Consider the following 15,203-nt stretch of genomic DNA (forward strand, 5'->3'; position numbering starts at 1 on the left):
TGCACATCTTTCTTTGAACTCATGGTTTCAACATCAGGTGCTGATCAGACCAAGGTGCTGAGTAAAGGCATCAAAAAGCAAGAATGCAGCACTGCAAATGCTGTGGCTATAAGGTACACAGGTGAGTTAGAGAACAGGACAGACAATCAGCTGCTCATCATTTCATGCAAATGTTGATCTGTCTGGTTCCTCCCACAGAGTCAGAAAAAGCAGATTTTGTGGGGTAATTGGCTTGCCAGTCTGGAATATTTGAAGGTTCTGATAGGAGCCCACCTACCTTTGTCGGCACTTCAGTATCTTGGGAAATCTGATCCAGCTCTCTAAGGCTTAAGAGTGATCCAGAGCCAGGCAATGCAATTAAGCCAATAAGTCAGAAGCATTAATGTCAGAGGCAGAGTTTCTTGACTCCCCCCATTCCTGGGGCAGTAGATTGAAGGCAGAATGGGCACCCATGAATTGCTCACCCCAGGGGCTGCATGTCTGAGCCTAGCAATGGATCCCAGAGGAGTGCAGAGGGGCTGGAGTGTGGCAGGGACATTAACTACCAGCCATGGTGAGCAGTGATTCACTGCCCACTGGGAGAGGGGAACCACAGCATTTCCAGTTTGTCATTTGCAGATGCTCAGCAGTATTCTGCCCACTGGCCCTGAGCCAGCTCAAGCAAGGTAGTAAAAAATTTCTCTCACTTCATGCATGGGGGTAGTGTGTTGGAATTCATGGGGAAGACAGGAATGTTCACACATAACCCCTTCTTCAGACAGAGCTCACAGATACCTACTCAGTGTGAGTGATGGCTGCGAAGAAGGGTCCCAGAACCAGCCTGTTTTCCTGTCACTTCTTTTCCCCATCTGTGAACCAGCTACAACACTCACACTGTGAGGTACTGAGAGGGAAAGCACAGAGATTTTTAGAGGCTGCCTTTTAAACAGCTAATGATAATGAGCTGAGCCAGGAACCCAGTGGGGTCGGATTGTGTTGCCATGCAGGCTGTTTCTACTGGAACTGAAGCAGAAGCTGTAAATGTCAAGAATTTTTCTGCCAAACGGAGCATTATCTGTCAGCAAAGCCTGCCAATGAGATGGCTGTAATTGGGAGAGGTAGTTAAGTGAGAGATCGCTCACTGAATCAAAATTATTTGTCATGGATTATGTGTATGTCCTCAGTCAGCCAAGGGATAAACAATCAGCTGTGAAAGAGATGCACAGTTTGTAGGAACACAACAAGAGTGCCATGGCTACACTGCTGAGTGCTCAGCATGCTCTGCAAAGGGATTGCCAGTGCCTGGCAAGTGCAGGACGTGTTGTGCCCCACAGCTCTCACCTCGTTCACAGCTCAGTTTGCACCGTGTCACCTCTCCAGGACTCAGGGCAGCTGGAACCAGCACTGCTGACTACATGGCTTTTGTAGCCCATAGGAGATTACTCTGAAAAGCCAGTTTCTGGTGGGGAAGGATCCATTTTTTTTCTTCCTTGCTTTTCTTTATTTTCTCTCCAGAACAGCTTCAATTATTGAGCCTGACTTTATTAAAGTTCCTGCAGCAGTCAAGCTGCTGCCCAGTGTAACAGGAACCCAGCTACACAGGCATTCCTGGATGTCTACCTCCCAAGCTGGTTCCAGTTGCTGCTGATAAGAATGAAACCTTACATTTAAGCTCAGTCCTGCTATCAGTGCAACTCTGAGCTGTGTTTCCTCTTCCCTTGTGTTTCCCCCACCCTCACTCTCACACATACTTACTGCAGACTTGACCTGAAGGTAAGAAGGAGCCACGTTTCCCTGCTCCATCACCTTACAGTAACGTGGCAGTTCCTGGCACCAATTCCAGTAGAGGGATCCATCCATAAAATCCACCAGCCCTCTCAATCCCATCCACTGTTGGAGCAGCAGGCAGCTGGGGTGCATCAGTGTGTCTCAGCTCTTCTTTAGACTGAAAACACCCAGGTCCCCAGTATTCAGCAGTCCTGCTGAGCCACAACCCAGCCTCTGGCCTTTCACATGCAGGGAACACCTTTTACTATAAACTGCAAGAGGCAACTCCATAAATCTGACAGGCTTTCCCAGATGCAAGAGACATTCTGTGTTACAGAGTACACAGTTCTTGCTGTCCACAAGATCCATAGGTTTTTAAATCCAGAAGGAAATATTAGTCAGGCAAGCTGGTGTTTGGCATCACACAGGCTGGAGAACATCATCACCTGTGGTAGGGTGAGCCCATCCTTCTGCTGAGGAAAGACATATTTTAGAGAGACACCTGGTCTTGATTAAAAACTACTTGTGATAGAGAATCCAGCACAGCCTCTAGTAAATTATTTCAGTAGTTAATTTTCTTCACTGTAAAAAAATCTGCACCTTATTTCCATGCTGAATTGTCTGGCTTCCAGTCCTCTGGATCTGCTTGGACCATATCTCCAAGAGAAGTGTTCTAGCATGCAGCTCTGTCCCTTGGCAGCTCGTGTAACGCTGGAAATATTCACCTTTAAAGCTTTGCTTGAGCTACATCTGCAAGCTCTTTTTGTAAAAGCCTTAATCCTCACACAGAACATGTGCTGAGCCAACTAGGAAAAAAAAGGCAGATGCCCAAAGACCACTCCTACCCAGTTTCTGACAGTAGCCATCCACAGGTGTTCAAATACAAGTATAAAATCCAAGGCACGCAGAATGACCCTTTACATGACACATCTCTGCAGCTTCAGTCCTCAGGGCTTTACAGGTACCAAACTGAAGGTTGGAGTGAAGTTTATCAGCTGAGGCATAAGGTTGCTGCTCCCATGGTTTCCAGACTGCTTGGGCATGGGCAGATTGAACTCCCCTCTATTTGCACATCACTTCACAGGCATATTCTTAGATAAATGTAACAGAGGAACCCTCAGGGCAGGTTTTCCAGGTACCAGCTCACCCACTTTTGTTACCTCATCATAAAACTTGATCTAAGATCTGTGATTTCTCACCACAAGTCCCCAGTCACTTTCTCCTATGATTTCCCTACCAGAGCATGACCAGGATCATGGCTTGGTACCTATCCAGTCACACTTGTACTAAATTAAATGCAGAGAAAAGACTTTTGGCTGCATTTTGGCTGTCTCCTGGACTCACAGCTCAGCATTTCTGGTTCAGTTTACACCACCAATACAAATGCCCTAAATTGACAGTATCTGGTTTACATTTAAGGCAGTTTATACAATTCCTTTGGCTAGGTTTTTGCAAAATTCCCAGTAATGTATATAGCCAAATACAAAAAATCAGAGTAGATTATTGTGCTTTTCCCTGACAAATATCACATGCTTCTATGTTTACTACTATGATGCCACACAGGTACACCAGCCTCAGGCCAGGCCCCTTTCTGTGCTTGATGCTGTACAGATACAGGAAGAAAAAGCCACTGCCTCACACAAGTGAAACTGGAGTCCTCTGGGAGCCTGCCACCTCCTAGAATGAAGTGTTGTTTCCTCCCACACATGATGGTACAGGGCACAGAGACCACAAGTGAGTTTCAGATATCCTGATTGACTGGCAAAACCATCATCTTACAAGTTTGGCCACTTTTGAAGTGCACCAAGTGCTAGCAAACTGGAGCAGGTCGCCAGCTCTGGTGCTGACTGGCAGCTCATGTGATGCACAGTGAGAATGAAAGGGCAAGAAGTGCTGGCTAACCCTGACAACAGCCCAGATCAGGAGCTAAATGAAGTTTGAATGGGACATAAGGCTTTTTGTTCCTGCCTGGGAAATCTGCTGAGCACCTCCCAGCTCCATGACAGCCAACTTCTGGCACCAGGCCTGTAGCTCAAGTAACCCAGTACGGATTGCTGGCAGAGTGCCCCCGTGGTGGGAGGTGGGCTGCAGGTCAGCACCTGATTTCATGCTGGCAGTCCAGTGCCAACACTCAGCTGCTGCACAGAGCCAGAGGGCATGTATTTGCTGAGCACACTCCACTGACAGCACTCAGAAGATTGCTGGAGCATAATGGTGCATGGAAGCCAACCATTCCTACCGTGACATTGCTGGATTCAGCTCCCTTTAATTGTGCCCCCTTGCTCTCAACAAAGCAAACAGCACAGAAGATAACTGGCCACAACACAAACTCCTGGAGGGCTGATAGGAAGCTCTGAGCTTTCTACAAGCATTTTTGTGGTCTGAGTTTTGCTTGCAGGAATATTTGTGGAGAGCAAGTAAGTAAGTGTGGAGAATAGCATCAGCATGGCTTCCCACCTTTTATCACACTCATATTTCAGTGTTTCTCTTCCTCGACAGATTCACCAGCCTGATGAGTAGGTCACAAAGAAGTGGTGGAAAATTTTCCCATTTGCAAAATGCAATCCAGCAGCACGACTGCTTGGTGTTATATTGGTACCATTACCACTGTACCCCTCACTTGTAATGCTGGAATTCCTTGCTAAGTTTTGTACTAGGCTGTCAACAGGCAATGGTCTCTCAGTGCCAGCCCCTTTGCACACACTGCAAACCAAAATGCAGCTCCCTGAACTCCAGAGCCCGTGGCTGCTGCTTGCCAAGGCTTAGCAGACATCCATCAGGGCAGGACTGGCTCAAACCCCTGTACAGTTAGAATAGGCCACACATACTCATTGCCTTTCTGTGCAAAACCCCACTGGAAATAAGACTTCTAAGAAAGGATACCAAAAAAGAGCAAGTTGACAAACTTGACCTTTCAGTCCTCTCTCTAGCTGCAGCGTTACCGGCTTTGTGACTTCAGTAGCATGTTAACTCTGCCATTAAATACAGCACATTCTGGACAAACACAGGTTAGCTCACAAATGTGTAGAGGTAGAGCTGGTTGTTGGTTTGTAAGTGATCAGAAAAACTGTGGGGATCAGTATTTTTCTTCTTCTGTAACTCTGCTGCTCTAACACAACCCAAAGGTACCAGGATGCTTAGAATGCAGACTAAAATCCAAATGGAAAATTCCTGTGTGGAAAACTGGACAAAGCAATGACTGAGCTTTGGGATGCTCAGGAGAGCAGCCTTTGACTTGGGACCCTTAGCTACACATGCTCACTTTCATGCAGACAGACAAAGAAAGAGGGCTACAAGAAAAGAAACCAAACATAAAGTGAGAACTTCGGATAAGAGAAAGCTGCCAATTATGCAGCCCCACTGCGCCCTGCCCCTGCGCTGATGAGCCTCCAGCCCAGATCCTGGGACATTCTGCAGCTCTCAGCTCTGGCAGCACACTATAAGAATTGCAGATGCCTCTTGTGCCTGGGTATCCCTGGGTGTCAGACATGTCTTATCAGCTCTCACAGCTGGGCCGCTGCTGTCTGCACACTCAGCCAGTGTTAATTTTAGTGCTATGGTGCCTCAAAAGTCACCTCTACATCACCTTCCATCATATGTTTGCAAGATGTGACAGAATTCCAAGCCTGCGCATGGTCGTGGTGATTTCCAGAGAGTTGCTGGAGAGCTCAGGGACTGCATTTATGCTTTCCCTCTCCAAGTCTTAGCGTTCTTTAACCTCTTAATGAGACTTCCCCCTCTGGAGGGATAGACATCTTGACTTCAGCCTGGCAGAACAGATTGGCTCCACGGTTCTACATCTGCAGACTATGGGGTTTGTGTCCCTGCAGCCTTCCAGGGGTAGTGAGTGGTGTATTGGGGTGCCAGGGGTAGGGAGTGGTGTATTGGGGTGCCAGGGGCAGGGATTGTTGTATCAGGGTGCCAGAGGCAGATGCAGGTGCTCGGTGTGAGGCCACACACATGGTCAGCCCAGCAGATCTGCCTACCACTCCATGCTGTGCTTGCACCACGCTCTGCAGTGCTCAGGAAAACCTCTGGACTACTGTTTCCCCTCCCACCTTCTGACAGTCCAAGCCAAACTGCAGCACGTGGAGGTCTTCCTCTTTTTCTTGAAACATGAATGTGCTACAGCTGGTCAGCAGACTATTTTTTAATGAAAAATGGTTGTAATATAATCATCTGCCAGAAAATCAATTTGCACCAGCAACAGCTAATTTTTCTTTTGAAAATATCCACCCCCTCTCAAATATTAGGTTTTTCTTTCTTGTTTTCATTTTTAGGAATCATTTAAGATTTTAGTTGCAAAGCATGCACAAACTCAACACTAGAAATTTGGAAATGTCATGGCATTTTCTAATAAAAATAGATTTTCTGTAGAAACTCTCAGAAAAAAAAATAGCCAAAAAAAACATTAAAAGCATGCAAAACCAATATCCTCAGCTTTCTGAGTCCTGGCAGCATACAAGCAAAGGGATCCCAAACTCAGGAGGCAAGGGGACTGTCTGCAGCGTGGTGAGCCTCTCTTCTCAGTGGGTAGCCATACAGGAACATGTTTTCATAGGACCAGACACAGCAACCCCATTATCCCAGTTGGGTTCTGTGCTGAAACCCACACAAGCTGGTCTCTCTACAGCTTCAGGAGAAATGCAGCTGTAAGTTTATTAGGGCCCCTGCAGCCCTTGGTGTGAGAGGGGTGTTGATCTTTGCCAGGTCTCATGCTTCAGTCATCACAATCTTCATGCACACTGCAGTTTTCTGCTGCTACCATTTTTATTTAACTTGTCCATTTAAAGGCAACACTTTAAACCTGTATTTCCTTTGGACCTGGAGAAGAACTGTTGTTTGAAGCTGATTGATACAGCCTGCTGTGCCAACTGCTTACAGAGCTAGTCAGAGCCGCCTGAGCCATCTCATGCTCCCAAGGACTTGGCAAATCAATGTTTAATCCTTCTGCATGTCCCTGCTGCTGGTGAGGCTGGTGGTGGGCAGGAGTTCTGTTGGCTGACACAGCCACGCTGAGAACCCACAGTGGCAGGAAGCACAGATGCTTCCCGAGATCTGGGTGATGGCTTCCTAAGGGCAGGTGCCTGGGCAGCCACAGAGGCTGCTGTTCCCCACACACCCCAGAGCTGGGGAGCCACTGCCCCTCACCACAAGGGAAGGGCACAGGGAGGTGCCCCACAGGATTCAGCACCAGCCAGGCTTCTGCAGAGAGGCCCCGCTGCCAGGCTGAGCATTAATCACTGCCTTGAAGAATACTGGCCCCAGGATGAAGCAGCTGCCTTGTTTTCCCTCCTCGTACTCCCCGTCCTCTCAGAGCATGGCTGAGGGCCCTGCCATGCTGAGCAGGGCTCCCAGCACAGCCTTCCCCTGCAAGGAGGCCCCCAAAGAGTTTCCAGTGGAGGCTGGGTCTGGGATCTTCAAAGGGAAAACAAAACTCTCTGGAGATGCCCAGTGTAAGTGAGGTGCTAGAGCGTGGAAGGGCTTGGGAGGGGTGCACAACCCAGCCTCTTGTGTGCTGCCTCAGGGACCCCTGTGGTGGCCATGGGCCTGGGCCCCACTCACCCCCTGCCACAGCACATTCCTGGGGGCTCAGACCCCTTACCACCCACTTTCTCCTCTCATCTGCCCCCTGTTACTGTTATGGAGACATCGCTGACCAGCTGGGCCTGACTCCTGTCACCAGCATCACCACAAGCCCCCCATTCTCACCAGGGCCTTAATTCCCCTACCCCAGATTTGCAGCAAAATAGCTGAAATTCCTCAGCAGGAGGGGCCTAAGCCAGGCATGAATATGCAGCCCTACAAATAAACAAACTTCCCCCATGTTGTTTGGCCTCTTTAATATTTCAGCCAGCACAGGAAACTTCTGGTGAAGGGAATGGGCAATATTTCAGAGAGGGGAAACAGCCTGTTGGTCACGAGTTGAGCAGGGAAAGCTCCCCTGGGAAGGCCACAGGAGGGAAAAGACACTGTGCATGTTCATTCCTTGTCACTGCTATTTTCTCTTCATTAGAGATAAAATACTACCAAGAGCCAGATCCAGCCATGCAACCTCTCTGTTTGAGTTGCCATTCTGGTCTTTTGCTGACTGTATCTAAGGATGCCTGATTCTGAGAGACAGATTAAAAGGGAGAAACAAATGCTGATGCACATTACAATTTTAGGTGAAATATCCTGGTTTTCTCCTGATCCAGTTATTATGAGATGCTAACAAGAAGCACTTTTTACTCTGTAGTTGGATTTTTTCTCTGTTCTTCCTTCATTGCTTTATTTGGCTCTTGAAACCTCTGAACTGCAGTCATGGCCAAAATGTTTCTTACCTGTTCTTGTGGAGCCATTCCTTGTACCAGAGAGCCATGTAGTTCAAAGAGATAGCCTTACCTTCTGTCAGCTGAGATGAAGTACAGAGTAAACCTTTTGCCATTAATCTCCCAGGGTAGGAATCAGTGCTTTCTCCCCAGCTTGAGCAGCCCATACCTCTGGTGCAAGTGTAAACCCTTCTACAGCTCCATCTTATCCTTTTAAGCAGAGGAAGGGCTTCCTGACTTGCCATCCATGAGCCCTGTCCTGGGCGCTGACCATTGGGTCACCATCCCCAAAGGCAGCAGTGCCTTTCTTGGAGATGTCACTGTGTGACCCCCATGCTAACAAGCAAGAAACAAATGGCCCTGGACAGTGCATTTGTTAAAAAGAGCAAGGAAAAGCCTCAGTCTAGGGAACTGCCACGTTTAGACCAAGTGGATTGCTCTTCACCCTGACTGCTTGCTGCTGCCCTGCTGGACACAGGCCCAGGGACAGTGCCTAGAGGAGGGGGACATATCCACCGTGGTGCCCAACAAGCGGCTCCAGCAGGGGCTCTGCAGGAGTGGGGCAGTGCCCAGCACAGCCCTGGCATCTGTCTGAGCGAGGGCTGAGCCCACAGGGTGCAGCAGGGGCTGGGCTCTGCCTCCACAGCAGCAGACAGGCAAAGGCACATCAGTGATCTGGTCCTTGTGCTCACAAGGATTCCCTACATGAAGTCTTTCAACTTCTGATTCCTGTTCTTGCAGATGAGGCTAATGATAATGCCAGGATCTCCTGAAGAGAAAAGAGGAAACTTCAGTAATGCTTGCAAAATCCTTCAGAAAACAGCCTGAGGGTGAGCAAGGGTGATTTCACTGATAAGCTGTGCATTAACCTGCAGCCTGAGGAGACAGGTTTGCTTCTGCCTGTGCAGCGGAGCAGCCGCAGCAAAGAAGCTGCAGTGGAAACACTTCCCCTTTGCCCACCCGGACTGCAGTGGGATCAGTTCAGGGCTGAAATAAGCTTTGGGGAGTCATTGAACTCTGACCTAAGCTAGAATAATAGGATGTGTTTATGTCTGACAATGGGGGAGCTTTGCAGATACCTCCAGTGAGCTCCATGTGCAACACTGTTTTTATGGTCCTCCTAAGAAGGGAATTTCAAGGGATCATATGTGCCTTAAGTGTAAATTATGACATGCATTAAGGACCACCCACATCAAATGGATGGTTGCCCCAGCCCAGCATTTTCATGGTGAATTGAGAGCAAATTCCACAAACCCTCTGGTTTGTGCTTCCATAGAATAATATATTTTCAGGTCAGCAGAGCTGTCTGCTTCTCACGCAATAGGTCCTTTCTCCCCTTTCCTCATACCTGTCAATTGCTCTCTGCCTCTGCTGTAATTTATGTTTTACTTCCAAACTGTGTGACTGAATTCTGGAAATGTGTGAGGGTACAGCAGCTAGAAAAGCCTGTTCCCACCCATGGTCCATGTGGTGTTACCACTCCCAAAATCCAAATGGGCACAAGAAGGTCTTAGACATACACTGTGTTATTACACAGACTGTGTTCAAGGTGGCAAGACTGCTACCATTGGACCTATTTTTGTAGTTTATTTCAAATAAATGATGCTGCATATTTGTAAGTAGAAAAGGTGTAATAATTTAGAGGTCAAAAAACACGTGGCTCAAAGAATAGATGTAAACAGATACATGGATCAAGGTAATAAGGAAATCTTCAAACTCTTCCTTTAGTATCTGCTCAATATTGTAAACTACATGTGATCTCTACCAGTTGGTTTGGGAATGGACAGCTTGTAAGCTACATTGGTTAGTTTCAGTGACTCTTCTGAAGTATATCCTTCTCATGCCTTCATTGCACTCAGACTAACTTCAAAATTGACTCTTTAGCAGGTGTATGTCACTATTTTGCAGCTCTTGATCTCCAGTGATGTTACTGAGCTCATGTTCTTTTCATCTTACCTAGAATAAAGAATCACTGATTTTTTTTTCACTACCTAAATTTGAAACCTTTTTCTCTTAAGGATTAATCATTGCTGTTATTTTCAAAATGGAAATGGCTTTCCTCATAAAGTGCTGATGAATAATATTCTAGTGCATAAATACTCTATAATAGCCTGCTTGCACTTCTTCCATAGCCTGTTTTGTTTCTTTCTAAATCTTCCTTCTTGTTTTTCATTATCTCTTAGAATGATTGCTAGAAGGTCAATGCTGTTACACAGAATGTTTTCTTGTTTTATATCTCCAGGCAGGTCCAGTATCTCTTTCTCTCTCTCATACAGCATTTTTCAACATGATATCTTCCACTCTTTCTTCTACAGTGTGGGGATTCAGTTTAATGTGGAGGCCAAACAATAGTTCTTAGCCTTAAGAGCAGCCCTGAAGCTGTTCTAGTGTATTACACTTTGCACATTGAGCTTTCTGTGACAACGAAAAGCTCCTGCCCTTTTCCCATATGCAAGAACAAAATAGATCTCAAATTGCTGTCTCTTTCTCCAGTGCTTGTCCAGAGCATTGTTTAATATAACCATCCTCACATGGGACTTCTTTATCATAAGTATTAGACAGTGAGACAGATCTGTGAAGAGGGTCTGCAGTACACACTCTGCATGTTTTTCATGCCTTGTTTCAGGCAGTAAGTAGCAGAAGAAAATGCCAGGGAACTTCCTGTTCTTGTGGGAATTCCTGTTAGTCTAAATCCCAAGCAGTGGATTCACTGGGCTCCCCACAACGACTGTGCTCTTATATCTCAGAGCCTGTAAAGCTAGAGATAACAGTGGAGAGAAATCAGGAGTTCAGCATTGACTGGGGACTGAGAACCACCCCTGACAAAGGGCTGGAATGTAGATGATCCCAACCCAAGGGTGGCCACCATAATTTAACAACACCCCCAGATGCAACTTCTCCCTCAGCTTCCCCAAAACACTCAGGCTCTGTGACATTTCTGTTAGCAGTCTGACTGAGTTAGTTGCTCCCACCAAGTGACAGGAGGGACATCAGTGACCATCTAACCCTGTTAGATTGTGCACCAATCACAGCAGCCAACCAACACACCTGTAGGGCTTTGTTCTTAGGGACTGCTCTAAACAATACAGAGCACCAATTTAACTGTTACCTAATCCTGAATCTGGCAGAACTGTCTCTTAGAAATAAGCCAGAGAATTTTGTCTTCCCTTTTTTGCTGGTTTTGCTGTTTCCCATCACTGCTTTGCTCCTACCCTCTGTCAGGCTTCTCCTTCCCACCTCCTTTTTTTTGTATGTATAATTCACTTAACATCAGATGCACCATTTTCCGCTATATGTGTTTTCAAGATTTCTGCAGTGTAAACACATCTTGTCCGTAGATTGTATTTACTGCCAGTTCATTTACAATCTGACCATGGCATAAGCAGTTCAATTTTTTCAAGCTAAAATGGTTTGGGTTTTATATAGCAAAAAAATTTGTGTTGACTGATTTTCAAACTGCCAGCCATCTGTCTATTATTAGCATCAGACCCTGACAATGGGAATATTCTACTCGTTAAATCACTGTTGAGCAAAGTGTTTAGGTTTTACCATTAAGAAAAAAGAAAAGTTTTTCATGTTATGAATGGTTCTCAGGAGATACATGCTGCCACTTCAAGCCAAAGCTAACAAGGTCCTCAGAAATCACATTGTTTCATGTTTCCAGCTTCAGAACCAAAGGAATGCAGGCCTGGAAAGGACTTGCTGGATCATCAAGTTCACTTCTCACAGCACCACATAACACAATTCCTAGAGGCCTGGCTCATGTTCGGTTTCTCTGTATCAACTGGCAACAGATGATCACTGTCATATAGGCCCCAAAACTTCAGCATACCTGCCCATAGTCAAAGGGAACTGCAGATACTCCATAGAACTCAATGGCAGGACCACCAATTTAAGTGTCTAAAAATACCTCCAAAGTTTAAAAACAGCAGTGTAGCCAGTGCTAAACATCAGACCTATCTCATATCTGACCTCATGGAGAGGTCTCACCCACAAAGCTAAACTGCCATTTACAGGCTCCCTCAAGGCTTCACAGAAAATTTCCAGGCAAGGCAGTGAACCCAGCATGATTCCTTTACAGCAAAACTTCTGTGGACAGCTAATGTCTCTTTCAAAGAGGTGGCATCCCTCCAGACATGCCCTGAAACTTGCAATATAAACTCAGCAGCAGTGGTTTGCAGTCAGTGGAACTGATATTTGAGAAGAAACATGTAAGTCTGTGTGCTGCTTCTGCTGAGGACCAGGCAATGGACCTCTGCATGCTGAGTGGAGTCAAATTCCTGCATGCATACTGCAAACTATGGGTAATTACAGACCACGCTCATTTTTGTGAGATGCTGAATGGAATGCTCTGACCTCAGCTCAGCCAAATCATCATGTTGATTTCACATGCCTGGCCCCAGCAGCCAGCCAACCCACCTGTGAGGGTTTGGCTCTTAGTGACTTGTTCATAACAATACACAGCGCTCAGTGTAACCACTACTACAGCAGCAACCTTCAGGTGTCACCTCAGAGGTGCAAAGGAAAGGTTCATATCATCCTGTTTTGGACAATGCATCTTTCAGTACTAGGATGGTAAATAGCTGAAAGAGGAAGCCAGCATTAAATGAAGACTAAATGAAGTTCTGGGTCTGTATCCAGTTGCTGTTCAGAGGAGCAATCCTACTTCCAAGTTATTAGTAGCAGCACGGTTTAACAATAATAATAATTAAAAAAGACATCTGGATGAAATCAGAAGAGGGGAGCAGAACCACATGTGCATAGGGAACCCAGGCGTGTCCCAGACTCACTCACATGTTTTGCTACAGAAAAGCCAGAATATTTCATTGAGGGAGGAGGAGGAAGCCAGACAGAATGCACTTGAAACCTGGAGCTCTGCTACTTTTAAACTAAACATTTCTGCTTATCTCTTTACCCCTGCAAAGACAGCTTTTGCTGAATATCCAAACGTTAATGGAACAAGCCTTCAGGGAAGACAGCCAAGCCAAGTATCCCTGCCCAGAACTAGCTTTTCTCCTTGATTGCTCCCTTTCTTCATTTGTCCAATATTCCTCAGCCTGTTTCATTCTCCTTATTATGTACAAAGATCATCCTGACATCCTCCTAATTCATCTTTATTTGTACAACAGGCTCCCCCAGCCCTAGATGCCTCCAAAAGCATATGGTTTGCAGTGATTATGGAGAGCAGATAACAATTGCTTCTCACATACAAATCCCAGTCTGGATGGTCCTTGGCAGGGAGAGGGAGTTGCCTGCATTGCTCTGCCCTTGAAGAGTGAGGATGAGCTGACTGGGGCACCACGAGCTTTCTCAGTAGTGCATGAGCCAGGACATCCTTGGACACAAGGGTAGCACAGGTAGCACCATTCTGCACTGTCTTCCCTCCACTTCCCAACCCAGCCCAGCAAACACCAGCAAGATCAAGCTCCATTGCCATTTGAGAAGGCAGAACCAGCCAAGGTAAGCAGCCAAATACATCACACAAGATCAGTTGAGGGAGGTGCCTTATTTGTACTTGCACAGGGAGAGTACTGAGGGCAGGAGTTCCCAGCTCTGCCATCTTTGACTTGCCTGTTTCAGGACAAACCCTCATGATCCAGGTCAAAGGGCACTGAGTCCACAGATAGCAAAGCCACCAGGGACTATTCTGTTCCTTACAATACACTCAGAGGACTTTCTCCAGCAACTCCTATCTCTAGGCAAACAAAATCAACGTGGGAGGATGTAGCTTTCAGAAAAGATATCCTCTCTCAGAAGTACTGGAGCAATGATTGTTCCCCAAAGTTGATCACCACATCAGAGGAAAGCTCCAGACTGGCCCCAGTGCAGACCCATGAGTGAAAATTAGGATTTATGGTGCAGCAGACAGGAGGTAATTACAGTCTGTCTCAATAGTTACCTGGGGACTAACGACCTTGCATAGATGAAATGGTGAGACTATTAGAACTGATTTTCTGAAAATACTCAAGCAGTCCTCTGACAGCTGGACAGACAGGGATGTTACTGGAATTGCTGGTCAGAGCAGTATCTGTCAGCACATTGCCAGGGAAATATGCTGCAGGAATGGAGTCTGCTGCACATGTTGCCTGCAGGGCCTCCTGGAGAAACTTCGCTTGCAGGGAGCAGTCTGTAGGATGAGAACAAGGAAATTCCTTTTCCTTTGGTTAATATTAACTATCTTCCCATTTCCCCACCATTTTTGTGAACACCATTATAATCTGCTATATAAATGCACAACCTGGGAAGAGGGATTATTTAGTATGAAATCAAGAGAAAGAGAATTGATATGAGGAGGCTGCACCAGAAGAAATCTGGTGACATATAGAAGGGGAAATTTGAAGGAACTAGATTTTTTCTGGGGCAGATACTCTCTATGACCTTTCAGTGGACAAGAGAAACAAAGCCTGCCAAGTTACAGACCTAGATGGAGTTCTTATCACAGACTACAGTCCCCAAGTCTCTTCTCTTACAACAGGGGAATGCCTTTGCAGTAACTTCTTCTCAAGTAATGAATTAGTCTTTTCCCTAAATAGAAATAATATGGAAAACTGATCTCATTTTGGGCCTGAAAAGTCAATACATTGCTGTTACAAATGGAACTAGAAAAGGAAGGAGAGTTCTGTGAGGAAATAGCATTAAGATATCAGTACTCATACATTTTTTACAAGGTGTCTCTAGTGTACAACTGCAACACAGCTAAAAAAAGCCAACTATTTTAATAATTCAAAAATGAAAGGACACCACAACCAGAAGCTGCTTAAGTGGGTTGTGAAAAAAACCCACAGTTCCCCTCACCTTTATAAATTTCAACCAATTTCCTAGTCCCCTCTGAATGAACATCTCTGTCCTAACTTTCTGAATACCAGCCAAAAGAACTCAGTTTTAGACTCTGCAAAGGATCACAAATTGAAAGAGGCTGCCACTCCTTTGAAAGGCAGGATCAGAATGAGAAATGGCCTCGATAATTGGACAGATAGTCCCAACCAACATGAAATTTGGTAAGTTGAAGTACAAAGTATCACCATCAAAAGGAAAAATCAAGTGCAAAACCAGAGGGGAGAATGATGAGCTATTCACTGACTGAATAGACAACTGCGCAGTACAGAATGGTCAAGTCATAAACTCAGTGAGTCAATGGTGTGGTGC

This window comes from Camarhynchus parvulus, chromosome 6 (assembly GCF_901933205.1).
Source record: "Camarhynchus parvulus chromosome 6, STF_HiC, whole genome shotgun sequence".
NCBI lineage: Eukaryota > Metazoa > Chordata > Aves > Passeriformes > Thraupidae > Camarhynchus > Camarhynchus parvulus.